The sequence below is a fragment of the Stegodyphus dumicola genome, chromosome 6 (assembly GCF_044657685.1).
Source record: "Stegodyphus dumicola isolate Sdum_Otavi_A_Nest chromosome 6, ASM4465768v1".
NCBI lineage: Eukaryota > Metazoa > Arthropoda > Arachnida > Araneae > Eresidae > Stegodyphus > Stegodyphus dumicola.
In genome coordinates, this window is record NC_140773.1 from 154610111 (window position 1) to 154626488 (window position 16378).

Genomic DNA, 16378 nt, shown 5'->3' on the forward strand with positions numbered 1-16378 from the left:
GAAAAACACGAAAACGCCTATGCAACCACCCCAAATCATGTTTAGAATAAAAATTAATTTGTTATTTATTATCATTTGCGATTATTAGTGGTAAATATGTATTGAAATCCATTTAGAGCAAGATCTGCAAAGAAATGAATGCGGAAGAATCTAAATTCTCAGAAGAGATATGCAATTATCTGATTATAATCAGTAGAATTTGCTTTGAGTTAATCCATATTATGTAACGTTATCAAGTGGCTAAAAGTATAAAACACTGGTAATTAATTCTCCTTTCCTTAATTTGTAGTAGTTGAATGAAATGATCATAAGATAATTTCATGACAAAGAAGCACTTAAAAGTCTATCATACCTGAAATCTGCTTGAATGTTGAGTCATAAGGGTACAAGATCTCAAAATATATGTTAGAATGTGTCTGCGGTCAAAAAAGGGTTGGAGTAACTCCTATACATTTTGTGTTCATTAAATAATCTTGTACAAATGATTAGGTAAAGTTTTTTAAGTCTTTTGCCATTAGTTGATCCATTAGCATGCTAATATAATCTAACTTCATGCTTATTTTTACCCTATGTATCAATGATTTCTTATTATATACAGATAATATTAAGTTTTGGTCATTATTCATACTGTCAATAAATCAATATGAAGAATACATTTGTGATTTAAATTGAAAACGATTAGTTCAGTGTTTACAGATTCATGTGATGTAATGAAAGTTTATAATAAAATTAAGAATATTCTATGGTTTATTTTCTTAACCCGCGAGCACACGCAATGGGTATGTCATACCCATGGGCATTTTTCTTTTTGTATATTTATCACTTATTCTTTCATAAAAGGACGAAACTTGGTGTATCTGAGTTCAAGGCCACATACTGAAATGCGGGAAATTCCTAAGGTGACAGTTGCAACGGTTTTTTAGGAACAGCATTGTTTGGGCATCTCATACCCGCGCGTGTACTCATGTTTCTCAGTGAGTCACTTGGCACTTCTCGTTTTCAAGTATAGGTTTTTCTTGAGTTGTAAGCATGGCGCCGTATATTCCTTACGATGAAAAGATGAAAAGATTGAGAAATATTCTTAAAACAGTTTCTTCTGATGAGGATTCATTTAGTGAAGACGATGAATATGTTGATGACGAAGAATATAATAGTCATCATGATTCATCCATAAAGAGTAGTGATTCAGATACAGAAACAGAAAAGGAAATTTTGCAATGTAGCAATGAGTTTTATGTTGGAAAAAATGGAGTAAAATGGAACAAAAATAAATTCCGGACTAATGTTAGAATTGGAGCCAAAAATATTATAACTAAACTTCCTAGAAATACGAAGTATTCTAAAGACGTCTCAACACCTTTAGATTCCTGGTCACTGCTTATCGATGAAGATATGTTAAAACATGTAGTCGACAATACAAATATTTATATTGATTGTACGTGGAAATTTCACTCATGAACGGGATGCGAAAGCAACAAATGAGTTGGAAATCAAAGCTTTAATTGGATTGCTGTATTTATGTGGAGTTTATAAATAATGCCATGTGAACGTAAGAGATTTGTGGGCAACAGGCAGAACGGGAAGGGGGAAAGTTCGGGAATAAATGTCAATGAACCGATTCCTCTTTCTTTTACGATGCCTCCGTTTTGATGACATTAGAGATCGTCCCAGTAGAAGAGACGTTGATAAATTAGCTTCGATCAGAGAATTTTTTGGAAATTTTGTCACAAATTGCCAAAAGGCTTATACTTTGGGAGAGTATGTGATCATTGATGAGAAGTTGGAATCATTCAGAGGTCGTTGTTCCTTCAAACAAAATATGCCCAACAAGCCAGCAAAGTATGGCATAAAAATATTTGCTCTTGTAGACGCAAGGGTATTTTATACCTGGAGTATGGAAATTTATGCTGGTAAACAACCAGATGGGCCATTTCAAGTTGAAAATGGTGCAAGCGAAGTTGTCAAACGTTTAATAAGGCCCTTATACAACTCTGGTCGAAATTTAACAGTTGATAATTGGTATATGGGATTTGAATTATCTCAAGATCTCCTAAAGAAGAAAATTACGATAGTAGGTACAATGCGTAAAAATGAGAGAGAAATCCCACCTGAGTTTCTGGCAGAGAAAAGAGAAGTATATTCTTCAATTTTCGGTTTTCAGAAAGAAACAACACTTGTATCTTATGTGCCGAAAAAAAATAAGAGTGTGATCCTGTTATCCACAATGCATTCCGGCGATCAAATCGATGAATCTACTGGGGAATCTAAAAAGCCTGAAATCATTACATTATATAACATGGCAAAAGGAGCAGTCGATGTTGTAGATGAGATGGCAGCTGCGTATTCTACAGCAAGAGTAGCACGTCGATGGCCTATGGTGATTTTCTTTTCAGTGTTAAACGTGGCTGCCATTAATGCAAGAATAATTCTACTATCAAAGAAAGAACCACCAACGGAATACCGTACCAGGCGTACTTTTCTCAAAGCCTTAGGGATGCAGTTAATAGAAAGTGTTCAAAATGAACGACGACGAGCATCTGTAGTTCCTGATTCTAGACAAACACTGACCACCGATGAACATGTTAACAATGAACCACCCCCCAAAAAACCTAAAATTACTTACAAGAGGTGTACAGAGTGCCCCAAGAAAAAAGATAGAAAGACTAGATACATTTGTGAAAATTGTAGCAAAAGTACGAGTATATGTATGGAACATATGACCTCATTTTGTAAACAATGTTCAAAATATTGTAAGTAAATAATTTTACCTCTCCTTATTCTTTCATATTTTGTCTAAAATAAAGTATTAACTTGGTTTTACATTTTAATTTCTTTTAAATATCGATTAATTTTATTCGGCAAATTTTTAATTACAAACGTTTTATTCGGGTATGACATACCCGGCGCGTGTTCTAGTGTTCGTCGGATCGGTGCGTGTGCTCGCAGGTTAAATGAAACTTTGTTTTTCCTCTGGAAAAAAATCCAAATAGCTTTATGTAAGAATCATTAAAGAGATCTTCATCAATAACAATGTGTTAATTAATGAAAACTATATACTTGTGTCTATATCAATAATAATAAGGCCCTTATACAACTTTACAAACTCTTTCCTTTGAAATCTGTGTATAAGCCTTAGTAATCTCAAGGTGTGAAATTTATAATGTTGTAATATTCTGAAAAGTCGCTTGACTTTAATATGTATGCAAGTTTCATGAAAAATTAAAAGCTGTATAATTTGCATCCATACATAAAAGCAAGAGCTATGTATACATAAATTCTACAGTTTTACTGTGTGGAGCAAATCAACAAAAGCATTATCAAAGCATCACTATCAACAGTTTCATCACAAAACAACTACATTGCAGAGCATGTTTCCAAAGTATATCAATTTTTTAAAGTACTGATTTTACTGAAAATGTATTGTTTACAAGATAAATAAATAGCTCTTGCATGCTTCGCCACTTTATAAAATTTTTAAAGATTTTATTTTTATTTCTGTTATTGGTTGTCATATATCTGCATACTTTTGCAGCCCAATGATTTATTTACTGTATGAAATTTATTAATCAATTCTCTTGGAATAATTTACGTTTTCACTATTCATAAATTGTTATTTTAATCACTAGCGATTCAAAAATGCTCGATAACAAAATACAGTAGCAATTTCAAAAACACTAAGATTTACACTTATATGAATTTAAGAATTTTAAAGCACTTATTATATTTTTGTGGCATTTTTAATCATTTATTTCAAGAAATACCAGCATACTCTGATTTGTCAGCAGATACTGAATTATGATTTTCCTTTGTAATAATCAAGTGCGATTGTTATTCCTATTATGTTCTCCATCTGTATATGATGTTACTATCTATATTTGACTGAATCTGTAACTGCATATTTCATGCTGAAACTTTTAGTTCTTTTGCACATATTGTTGTGATACGTCCTAATAAACACATTATATATCGATGTTTTGTAAAATGATGTTGCTAACTGTACTGTATGTGTACCATCAACTGGAGAACTTTACACTAATAATTTAGTAGTGAAATACTGCGACAGAATATGAGATCAAAAACTGATTAATAAATTACTTGTGTAACTAGCAAGGATGAAGTAGTGACAAGATTAAGAGCATTTTAAATTTATATACTGTTTTTAATTCATCATATTTTAATTTATAAACTATTTAGAGATTATTTTATATACAATATATTTACATGATGAGATATCAATATATATGATCAAAAGAATCATGAATTATAAGAGTTTCATTATTTCCAATGGCATCTATAGCAGCTTTCTTGTATGAAGTTGTTGCAATATTTTCAGTACTGCATGGACTTTTTCTTTTCTTTCTCGTAAAAAAGAAATTCTTTTGTTTCTCTGCTTTTTTATTTGTAGGTTCATAGTTCACCATTTTCAATTTCGGCTTTTCGTTCTTTAATTTTGTAATCACTTTATTCAGTGTGTTTTCAATATCTCCCAAAGTTATATTATTTACTGTTGTTGATGTTACAAGTTTTGATATGATACTCAGTTGATTTATAATATGGTGCTTGGTTCCTGATTTTTTTAATTTTTGTGCTGATAGATCAAGAAAGGGTTTTACATCATTTGATTCTTTAGTTTTAGCTGACTGTTCTCTATTAAGTAATCTTGTCTTTAAAATTATTGCATGTATATGTTTACAGACACTTCCTTTAATCGTGGCGTCTGTGCATGTGCATACAAATGCATCGTTACAAATTTTGCACCATTTACAAACAATGTTACAATTAATGCATTGTGTATGTATTTGAGTAACAGTATATTCAAGAGTAGGGTCACTTTCTGAAATCACATGCCAAGAAAACTCATTGATTTCTGTGATATTATTAGCTGGAAAATTTATTGCTCTGTTGTGTCGTAAATTTGTTTGGTTGATCTTTGATGTGTTTGGCCCTTTTGTTGTTTTGATAAATCTCTGGAACCATTTATCTTGCACCATATTAATAAGCTTCGCAATGCACCTATCAACCCTCTTGTTTTTCAATCCATCAAGATAAGAATATTTTAAAACTCGATGCAGTGCTTCAAGATGATTGTTAGTTGTGATGCTACATCTTTTTCTATAACATTTAGTCCACAACTCGCATCTGTTTGCATAATTTGAAGCAAAATAATTAGCAAACTTGTCTGTATCTCTATCAGCAAAGAGTTTGCTGAGGAAATCAGATATCAGTGCTTCAAATTCTTTTATATCATGACATTCAGATACTACATTTAAAAGTTTCAAAACTTCCTTTCGCTTTGAGGGGATAATTGAATTTGCTGCTTGCAGCCATGCCTTTTTAACGTGCCAGGTGCATAGAATCCTAAATTTGGCATCACACATTACTGATGTCCATGCAGTATAATATACTGGTGCATCATCACTCATAAAGCAGTTTACAGACAGCAGTCCAACTTTGTCCCTAATACACTGAAAAATTTTTTGCATTGAACCTAAATTTACTCTATTGCTTAGGCAAAAAGCAGCAGGAAATCCTGAATTAAACTCGTCTATGACTAAAACTGTCGATAATTGAAAATCGTAAGCATTAGTCCCATGTGTGCTATCGATGCATATGCTATCGGATCCAAACTTTAAAAGCATATGCTTTTGAACATTTGTCATTATGATGACGCAGAAGTCATTAATTTCCAAGTGCTGATCTGCTGCTTCTCCTTGGAATTTTACAAAAAGAACTGAATTACCATCTAAACATTTCATTTTTTTCTATCCAGATCCTTAAACTGACAGCATCAGTTGGATGATATTGTTCATCATTACCAATACAGTAAGAATTAGAAATGTTATGTATGTCTTTTTTTGTCAATAAATGCTCCCTGTAAATGTCTTCTTTAATACTATTCCTTGTGGAATCTAATATTTTCTGTGGTGGAATGCCTTCATTTAACTTACCTGAAAATATTGCATTTATATGATAATGTTGTATAATAATGTCTGTTTTATATTGAATTTCACAATCAAGTTCATAAAGAAACTTACCTGCAATCACTTCTCGCAAATCTTTTGTTAACGGCAAATGTTCTAGATCTACTGTGTGTCCCACGTGTGTTTGGAAATATAAAATCTTAATAATGCCATTACTGGTAACTTCAATAGTAGATGGACAGTGCCCCTCTATTTTGCAGGTACCTTGTGATTTTATAGCTCTTACACCTTTACTTTTAGAATTATAAAATCCAGATCAATTACAAAGGAAGTAACTCTTTTTCCCACCTTCTTTAAGAGTTATTGTACTTCTCAAAAAGTAAGAAATTTTTTCCCTTCGTTCTTCCTCACTTTTCCATTGTAAGAAATCTAAATTTGAAGGGTAAACATTAGCCTACATACAATATAAAAGCCCATTATAATTGTGAACTAGTGAATTTTTAAAACAAAATTACTAATTTAAAACTAACCAAAATCTTATTTTGGCACTGATTGTAAATAGATACTGGTCACTTTAGCAGAATATTTTTCTCTTCAAGAAGAGGGACCTGTGTCTAATTGCTCTCAAAACTGATAGTTTTATTTAAAATCTACACTGAAATAAAGTTGCCTAATTTTAAGTCAGGGGCGTAGCTAGAGGAGGGCATCTGTCCCCGGGCGCAGATTCGAAGGGGCACCAAACTGATGTTACGACATTTTAGAATTAAATGTTTTCCATCCTTGGCAAGCAGTAGAGGGTGCGAAACCTTCAGTTGTCCCTGGGCGCTGAAAACCCTAGCTACGACTCTATTTTAAGTTGTACATTGGCATATTTTTCTTCCTATTTGACAGTTACTAGTACTCATGTTCCAGCTAAACTAGACTTAAAACATATTCCCCAAAGTTGTATAATAATGCAAGAAATTTATTCTTAAGAGACAAATTGTCATCAGACATTTTCCATAGCATGAGTATCATCTGGCCTATGTCTAAAGTAAAAAAACATTGTAGCCTGTTTCTTGATAACTGATACAATGTGTATAGGTTATTAAAATTTTAAGACATTGAATAAATTTCTTTAAGTAGTTTTAAAATAACATATAATAAATTTTAAGCCTCATTTACATATAATAAAATAAGTGTCTATCATTATGATACTAAACTTACGATTGAAGGTTGCCACTTTAATAAAGATTTTAACAATTTTTTATTAGGTCCACATTATTTTTGATATCTTCATCATACATATGCATTAAGAGATCCGTTTGTGTAATAACAGGATAGTCTTTTTTTTTTTTTTTTAATGAAGCACCGAATTACATGTATAAATAATTATGTAGCAGTACATCTCTATATATGTTTTTATTATTTAGAAAATGTTTACTTCATATTTCAAATAGTTGAGGAAGAGAAATATTACTTAATCTTAATATTATTAATAATAATTATTATTTGAAATATTTTTACTGAAGAATAATGGGGGTTTATCAGGCTAACAGAAAAAAGCAAGATGCTAAGGAAATTATTCTGTTATCAATTATACTCACAAAAATAGATGTATTTTATTCCCCAACTTGATGAATGAATTTGCAAAAATAGTAATTTGTACTCAGTTTGGGGTAATTCAAATTAAAAAGGTTTATCGCAGAAAATGCAAATTTCTAATATCTTACCTTCATATGTATTAAATGTCATTTCAACGGAGTTAAGAGTGTATCCATGTTGATCTCTTGCGTGATTTCTTAACTCTTCAAACGTTCTACATGAAAAATTGCAGGCATTAATAGGACATTTCAAATTTCCTTCAGCCACAACAGGTACTTTATGTACTTCCCGAATGTGTTCATATAAAACCTTTTTCTTTTTGTACTTTTTGCAGCAGTACATACATTCAAATACTGCTATTTTTTCATATTCCATTGTTATAACAAAAAGTTATGTACTACAATAGAAAATAAAAAACTTATTTTGTCATCAGAAATATTAAAAAATGAATAAAAACTGTAGCATATATTAAAATATTTAATGTTTGACACAAAAAAATGGTAGCATATGATATTAAAATATTTAATGTTTGACACAAAAAAAATGGTAGCATATGATATTAAAATATTTAATGTTTGACACAAAAAATGGTATAAAATATTTAATGTTTGACTGAAACTAACACGGTTTGCTATTCTGAAACATTTTTCATTTTCCTTTGTTCAACAAAGGAAATTTCAGCTAAATTTATCTGTTCTCAAAAGGCAATATATGAAAAATAAATAGATTACAAAACGTTTGTCTCAAAAATAAATACTTCACAATAATTTGTAATCACGTGTTTAATTACAAGCAAACAATATCTAAATTATCAATTAAAATATTTTATCAAAAAATTCTTTTAGCTCGCCAAAAAATATCACTGCAGAGCTCAGAAAACAAGCAACCGAAAATGGCAGGTAATCCTGTGGGGTAAATCTAAAACACCCCGCTTTTGACGTCACATGTGACGTGTACCGTTGACCAATCAAATTTTCCTGCCGAGTTGAAATTTAGTCGCTCCCGTATATCCGTCTGATGTTGTGAATAAGGTTCGCAACGTATGTTTTCAATTCAGTTCGCAATCGCACCACTGCAAGCAACTTTTCTCATTACAGTCAGAAATCATAACGATTAAGATTATGGATCGTGGCCGCCAGGTTGTTGGAAAATTACGACTTATAATTTTTTCATTTCGAAATGGATACTCAGCTGTTGCTTCACTCGGTCTTGCAACGTGAGGAGGAGCACCATCTTGCATAAAATTGGGCTACTCACGCATGCACGTTTGAAGAACTGAAGCGATCTGATTGGGCAGAAGAGATTCATACCGTTTGCCTTCATCGGTCTAAGTAACAAGACCCGCACAATTTAGCTCCTTGAAAAAGAAAGCCCAAAAATAAACCCGCACCTTTTGCATACCTCTTCGGAATGAAGATGTAATGTAATATATGATGCAGTGGTAATGGATTATCTGTTGCCCATTTCTGCAATTTTGAGTATTAACAGAACCTTCGAGATGGAAATGTTCTTCATCTGCCCACAAAATATTTGGTGGCCATGCATTTTCTATTTTCATCAGAGGAAGAATTCTTAAGGCAAATTGATAAGTCAATTGTTATATTGGTAAGTCAGAAGGAAACAACTCCTTAACACGCGAGTAATTTTGAATGGATAGCATTGCAGGATGCTTCGTAAAAACTTACGCACTGTGCTGATAGGTAAGTTTGAAGATCGGGTAATTCCTCTTACACTGCATTGTTTCCACACCATTACTTGTCTCTTCTTCGAATGCCACACCTTCAACTGACGCCGAAGCAATTGCTTTCTTCTCTCTGCCAGATTTCACATCAAATGAAACGATCATTTCGAATTTACGAATGATATTCCGCAGACCGTTGACAGATATTGGGCTAGAGCCACGTCTTATACCTATTAATGTCCGGAACATCTTCAGGACAGCCTGAGGCACAATCTGCGTTATTGCAAAAAAGATTGACAAGCAGATCCCGATCCTTCATTGACAAAGTGATGGTAAACTTCTCAGATGTAGTATAGCGGGAATTGTATGTACCCAATGTTTTTACTATAAGTGTTATGTGTGGTGTGCATGCCACGTAATTAGCATTTCATTGTGAGTACAGCAACATTTATAAATAAAATTTTGAATTGTGTTTCCTTTCCTTGATCCAGACAAATTCCCAATGCTTCATGTATAAATTAAGTCAAATTTCATGTCATTCTGACTAGTGTTTCTTTTCTTACAACCTTTTGAAAGTGGAACTTTAAATATAATCACCCTGTATTATAAATTAAATATGTATTTTGATTCGTTTATTTTATCTCATCTTTTAATAAATAAGAATTTTATGAAATACGAAATGCAAATTAAAGAACTTACACTTTGCTGAATGGGAGGAATCTGATAATCGACCATGCACGAGGGAGTGTATGAGGTGTTATGTTTAGCGCTGTAGCAAAATTTGCAACCTAACTTTTGCTAGACTTCTTCTGTTACTCTTTTTTTCCCTAAATCTGACAGATTTTACACTGCCAGGGCATGATTGTATTATGGGAAAACAATAGATATCCTTCAAAGTATAACGTAATAAAATAAATAAGGGGAAATAAATCTGAAAGCTTTCAGATTTTATAGTAGGAACAAAGGGGCGTTTTTTTAACGTTTTGTGTGTTACCTTTACTTATTAAATATCATTCTCTTCGCACCATAAAATTCGATTCAACAGCAATATCGCAAACTAATTTAAAAAGAGCATATCTTTAGAATTTCCGTTACACACTTTCAGGCACTGGAGATAAAAATGTGTTTTTTGTTCTTTCTTTCTTTCTTGCAGAGTGTTGCCATTGCTCGTTTTTAAATCGTTGAGTTTGCTAATAAAAAATTCTTAAATGTTTGCCAAAATATAAAATAGATAATAAAACAAATTTTAAACTCCACATTTTGGCTTCCAGATGGCCATATTCAAATGGAGTTCTAAGTTACTCAAAATTGGATGTCTCTACGTATCGTTGTTTTTTCACAGTACGAGAAAAACACATACATTCATGCAGATTCTTCATTATTTAATTTCTTTAAATATAATACACTGCTCTAATATTCGGTGGTAACAATTTGAGAAGAGAACCGACATTTATAATGTACCAACGCAAAATGCCAAAACGAAATTACTAGCCCTTCTGGGCAAATTGTTCTTTTTGGGCTAATAAAAATTTTTTAAATACAATTATTTGATAACATGTTAGTTTTTCCATTTATAGGAATAAATCTAATTAATCATTCATTTAATATTGTCCGATACGGATTAAAAGAAATGTAGCTTTCCTTCTTCTGTAAAATTTCGTTATTTGTTATGTATTTAATCGCTTGGCTGAAAGTTACTCTGAAAAATAAATTTTCTTGATTGCCTGAAAACTTCGGAACAGTGGCATACAAATAAGGATGTTGTTATTGAAGGTGTTACAGCAGCAAGAATCAGCATAATATTCATAAATTTGAAAGGCCCTTTCCCCCTTTTCACTTCTGCAACTGAACTCTCTATTTTAAGCCTTTGAAACTAGTTTCGCAAATGGATGAATATTACGCTTATTCTTGTTGCCTTTGAAACTCCAATAATTACTGTCCGGCGTATTATTTTAACTTAAAAAAGTATGTAATTATTCATTTACTAGCTGAGTAGAGTCTAAATTTCGCTAAAATTAAGTCAATGCTTTTCTATTCATTATGAAAGCTGTATGGCAGTGTTTCCCAAATATTCTGATATCTCGATGCATATATTTGCTACGTAACATACATTTGCTGTGAACCAAAAAAGAGAACGAGTAAGAATTCTAAAAGTATGTTGTGTAATTCTGAAATAAATATACAAAAGAGTATATAATTATTATTGATGATTAACTAATAAATGGACATACACAATTCTGAAACGAAGCCAAATGTGAAATAAAAACTGACAAAATTTGTTTTTTCTGTTTTGATCAATCAGCACTACTTCTTCCTTTTTGTTTCCCACACCTATTACAAGACATTCCATTCAAATAAAATTTAAATGCAGGATAAAGGACAATATACGAGTATTTCCATTTCATTGAAAAATAATTTAATTTGAATTATTTTAAGTTTAATTTGTAGTAAATTTCAAATTTTTTATAGCAAAAGAAACATTTTTTCATTTTATTTTAACGAACAAAACAGTTTATTTCAAATTTTGTATTACGAACGAAACGTCTTCATAATTAATACATTTTTTAAACATGCGCAAACTATTAAAAAAGTATACGTCTGAGTAGATTTACATTTCAGTCAAAATATGCTTTGGCCATACTTGCAAAGATTAAAAAAAAAGAAAGAAAAAACTAATGTAATTTTTGTCCTAGAAACGTCAAGTTTTCATAAAATCATATTTCTTTCTGTATAAATACTTTGATTTCTTCTAAAAAAATTCTTTTTGCTGTCAAAATCATATATGATGTTTTATTAATAGAAATCCGTTATAGTTAAACAACGATGTCGATACACCATTGGCATATGCGCAATAGTGTCTACAATCATTTTAATAACAGAAATAAATGTTGAAAAGATAGCAGGCCAAGGGCCTTTGAATGTCCTATTTTAGAAGCAATGAGTTCTAGTTTATGAATAGCGTTTCTTTTCTTTTAATGGAGAAGTTATACAACTGATAACTATCTGGCTCACTTACGTGCATATAAATTGTTTCTGCGCAGTGCTGCGAAATTTATTTAAATATCAGAAGTTATTCTCAAATCCTTTTTAAATGTCAATCTTTTGATTATTATAGTTATCACCAATTTCTGCAAATCCTAAGATGCTAATAACATATTATATAAAAGCCTGCGTATCTTGAGATTTAACTTGTTTATTTAAATAAATTCCTTGTATTTGTCATTGTATTCAAAGGTTAAAAATGACGCATGAATGTCAATAATTATTTTAACGATTATCTTTGATCTGAATTACGGCACATTCAGAAAAATGTTGTCTGAAATTTCAAATTATTTATATGCTTAGCCAAGGCTTCTGTTAACAGGATACAATACTTGCATTGCGTGCATTGCAACAGAGCTGAAATTTTTACCGATTTGAATTTCGTAAAACCACTAAAATTCTATTCTGGTCTAAATATAGACGAATATGATGTGCTATTTTTCAGTATTAAAGGCTGACTAAAAGTTAATAAGCATTAGTTTCTTTTCAAAAGTATATTAGCTGGGATCGTCACATTAAAGGATTCAGAAGAGCAATATGAAAAAAATTTACCACATTTATTATTATATTCTACCATTTCACGTTTCTTTGTAATCTGAAACATTTGAGATTATTGTCTATTATTCTAGATTATCAATATGCGAGCCAAATTAAGTAACAAGATGACCCCCTTCTTTTTTCTTAAAAGGCACTACGTTAAAAAAGTAGCGTGAATGTATCTTTAAAATAGGTATCAGGTACCCATATTCGAAAATTCAGACATCATGAAATCAGATTGAATTCGTTTCACAATAATTTAGTGACAGCACCTTTCGATTAGGGCCTGTTTGGTTTTATTGGCTCATAAAACTGGCCTGCTTTGTATCATTGGCTTATAGAGTTGGGCTGCTTGGTATTATGGGATTATTAAGAAAATTTCTTAGTCACAATCGCAGCGAACTTCTTTTCCCTCATATGTTCCTCTCTTGCTGTTTTATAGTCGAAATCGAAATAATGGCCAATCTCTTAACCGCCGCTGTCTGTTAAGTCCTATTCTGATCATGCGGCTGTTGGTAGACTTCACTCGGGGAAAAACCTAACCCCCAGGTTAATAAGATGGGCTTTAAAACTCCAAGAATATAATCTCATAATCAAATATAAACCGGGTAAGGAAAACAATGTAGCTGACGCACTTTCTCGTATAAAACTGGACGATGAAGGCAATGAACTTAAATACGCTGTGTTGACTTCAAAAATTTTAGATTCTAGAGATACAATTATTGCTGAATTGAAAGCTGATCCTGAATTTGGAAGTATCTATGCATATTTGAAACACCCCGAAAGCTTTGAGCACACAGATATCGATGCGATAAGAAATAGAGCAGAAAACTATGAAATAATAGATAATTTATTACTTTATACGAAAACAACAAACGAAAATCTCGAGTACAAACCAGTCATCCCAGCCTCGCTTCGATTAAGCATTTTGAAGGAATTACACGACGCGAAAACAGCGGGTCATTTAGGGGTCAGAAAGACTTTAAAAAGGGTACGCGAGGCGGTATATTTCCCGCAATTATACAAAATAGTAACTGCGTATGTCAGGTCTTGCAATCAATGTCAGTTAATAAATGATATTAATTACAGCCCGGCCGGGTACTTAAATAGCATTCGCGCTACATTTCCGAATGAAATTTTAGGCATCGATCTTCTTGGTCCTTTCCCCCAGAGCGAGTTAAATAAAAATCGTTTTCTTTTGGTAATTGTAGATCATTTTTCAAAATGGATAGAAATTGTTCCACTTAAACGCGCGTCAGCCAAAACAGTCGCAGATGCATTCTTACACAGATACATTTTAAAATACGGTGCACCGATAAAAGTCATTAGCGATAACGGTAAACAATTCGTTAGTCAAATATTTGAAAACATATGCACTGGACTTGGCATACGCCATATCAAAATAGTTCCGTATAGACCACAGGCAAACATAGCAGAAAGAGTTAATAAAAACATTGTAAAAATAATTCGAAGTTATGTTAGCACACATCACAAGCGCTGTTTTGGCTACATAAATGATTTAGCTTATGCTTTAAGAACGGCAAATCACGATACTACGGGAAAAACCCCAGCAGAATTATTTTTAGGACGGGAGTTAATTACGCCATTAGATAAATTATTCTTTGTGCAACAAAGAGAGCAAGAATTTAAACAGAAAGACGTGCAAACACTTATTGACCAGGCGGTTAAAAGCTCGGATACGGCAAGAAATAGACAAAAGTTATATTATGATATAAAACGCCGTGAAGCAGATTTTAAAGTTGGGGATAAAGTGTTGAAGGGGAAATTTTCTTTATCAAGTGCCCCAGACAATTTTACTGCAAAGTTAGCTCCATAATTTGAAGGCCCCTATGTAATTCAGAAAATTAAGGGAGTCGTATTGTACCTTAAGAACGAGAGAGGGGAAGTCTGTAAAGCAAGTCCCGACCAGGTGAAAAAATATTATAATCAAAATGATTTTGAAATCCTTAAAAGTTTCTTGCAGGACTCAAGCGTAAAAGAAGTAGAAGGTCCAGAAGTAACGTCACCCGTTCCACCACCCAAGAAGCAGAGAACTGAAGAGAAACCTAGCCCTTCTACAACCCATGCGACGGTACCGAAAAGAAGAAAAGAAAACGGTCAGACTCCAGCATTTAAGAAATACAAGAATGCAAAGCCGCCGCGTAAAGAAACTTTGGTAAAGAGGAAAACACCACTTACAACGTATCGCAGTAGAAATTCTACATCAAGGAGAACGCTTCCAGGGCCAGAGAGTCAGGTGCAAACAAGGCCGCCGTTCCCGAGAACGAAAAGACAGCAGGAGGAACGAAAAGACCACCACCAACAGAAGAAATTCAAGCATGATCCCAGACCGGAGGACTCCAAGACCAGCCGTCCAGGGGATAAACGGAAAAGACAGCAACCCGACGACTACCACTCCAAGAGGCCAGCATGCAGAGGGCGAAAAAGAAAAAGCAACGTGGACGACACTCGGAGGACACTAAGGAGAAGACTGACGTCGATGAAACCTATAACGTGGGAGCAGTTCTGCCAGAAGAGGATGTCGGAGTTCCAATCATCGAAAACTCAAAGATAAGTTAAAATCCTCTATAATTTTTTTTTCTTTTGTTCCGAAATGTTATGCGTAAATACGAAGTTCTATGTTTTGACGGAAGTCAATGTGTCTCGGTTGAGACTTAGTTTTCTTTTACTTTATTTAGCTAAGGTAAAAGTATTATTTTCTTTAAGTATAAAATCTAAGAACAAGCAGTTTCTGTTGGTCGAAAGACTAATTCTGTTATGTTAAAGCCAAAATTTGGCCGAAGATAAAAATAACTTCGTATTCTTGTATTAATAAGAACTTTAGTTTCAGTGCCGCCAGCTTGGCGAAGAATGAGTAAAGTAAAAAATTTAATTTTCTCTTATTTCTTTCATGGTAAATTGTAAAAATCATATGTATTAGAATTTTGTAAATATACGTAAATACTTGAAAGTTATGTAAAAGTAGAATTTAGTCCAGAAGCATGAAATTTTACATGCTAAAAGTAAATGCTCGAAAGAAATGAATTCAAATTTAAATATTAAACTGTAGATAAAATCATGCTTTAGAGCGAAAGCCTGCATGTCTAAAGATGAATGAGGGGGAATTTAGAATGAATGTGTTTTGTAGGGTTCTCCGCCTACACTTGAATTTTAAGAATGTTAAAGTAGCTCATTGAGTTGTAGAATGTCGAGTAAGGTGTGTCTATTTGGTCGTTGAATTCTAACAAATCATTGTGGTTATGGGAAGTGTTGCAATACTAAAACACGAATATTCCCGTTTGACACCACACATGGTGGAGAGCCAGGGTAAAGTTAAATTCATGTTTGAATACTTGAATGAATGTGAATTAAGCAGTAACTAAGGAAAATAAATCGTTCAAAAACAAAAACTTATTCAGTGTCAAGAAAGTGTAAATTATAATGTATTTAGAAAGATACTGATACTTATTCCTTCCAGATGCTGGAAGGAAGAGGAGCAGATTGATTGCTGAAGTCCAGGAAAGGTTGCTGTAAGAAGAGAGAATTAAATAAGTATCTACAGAAATTTATTCTACCTTTTGTGAGACAACAGATTTTTTTTTTTTTTATGTAA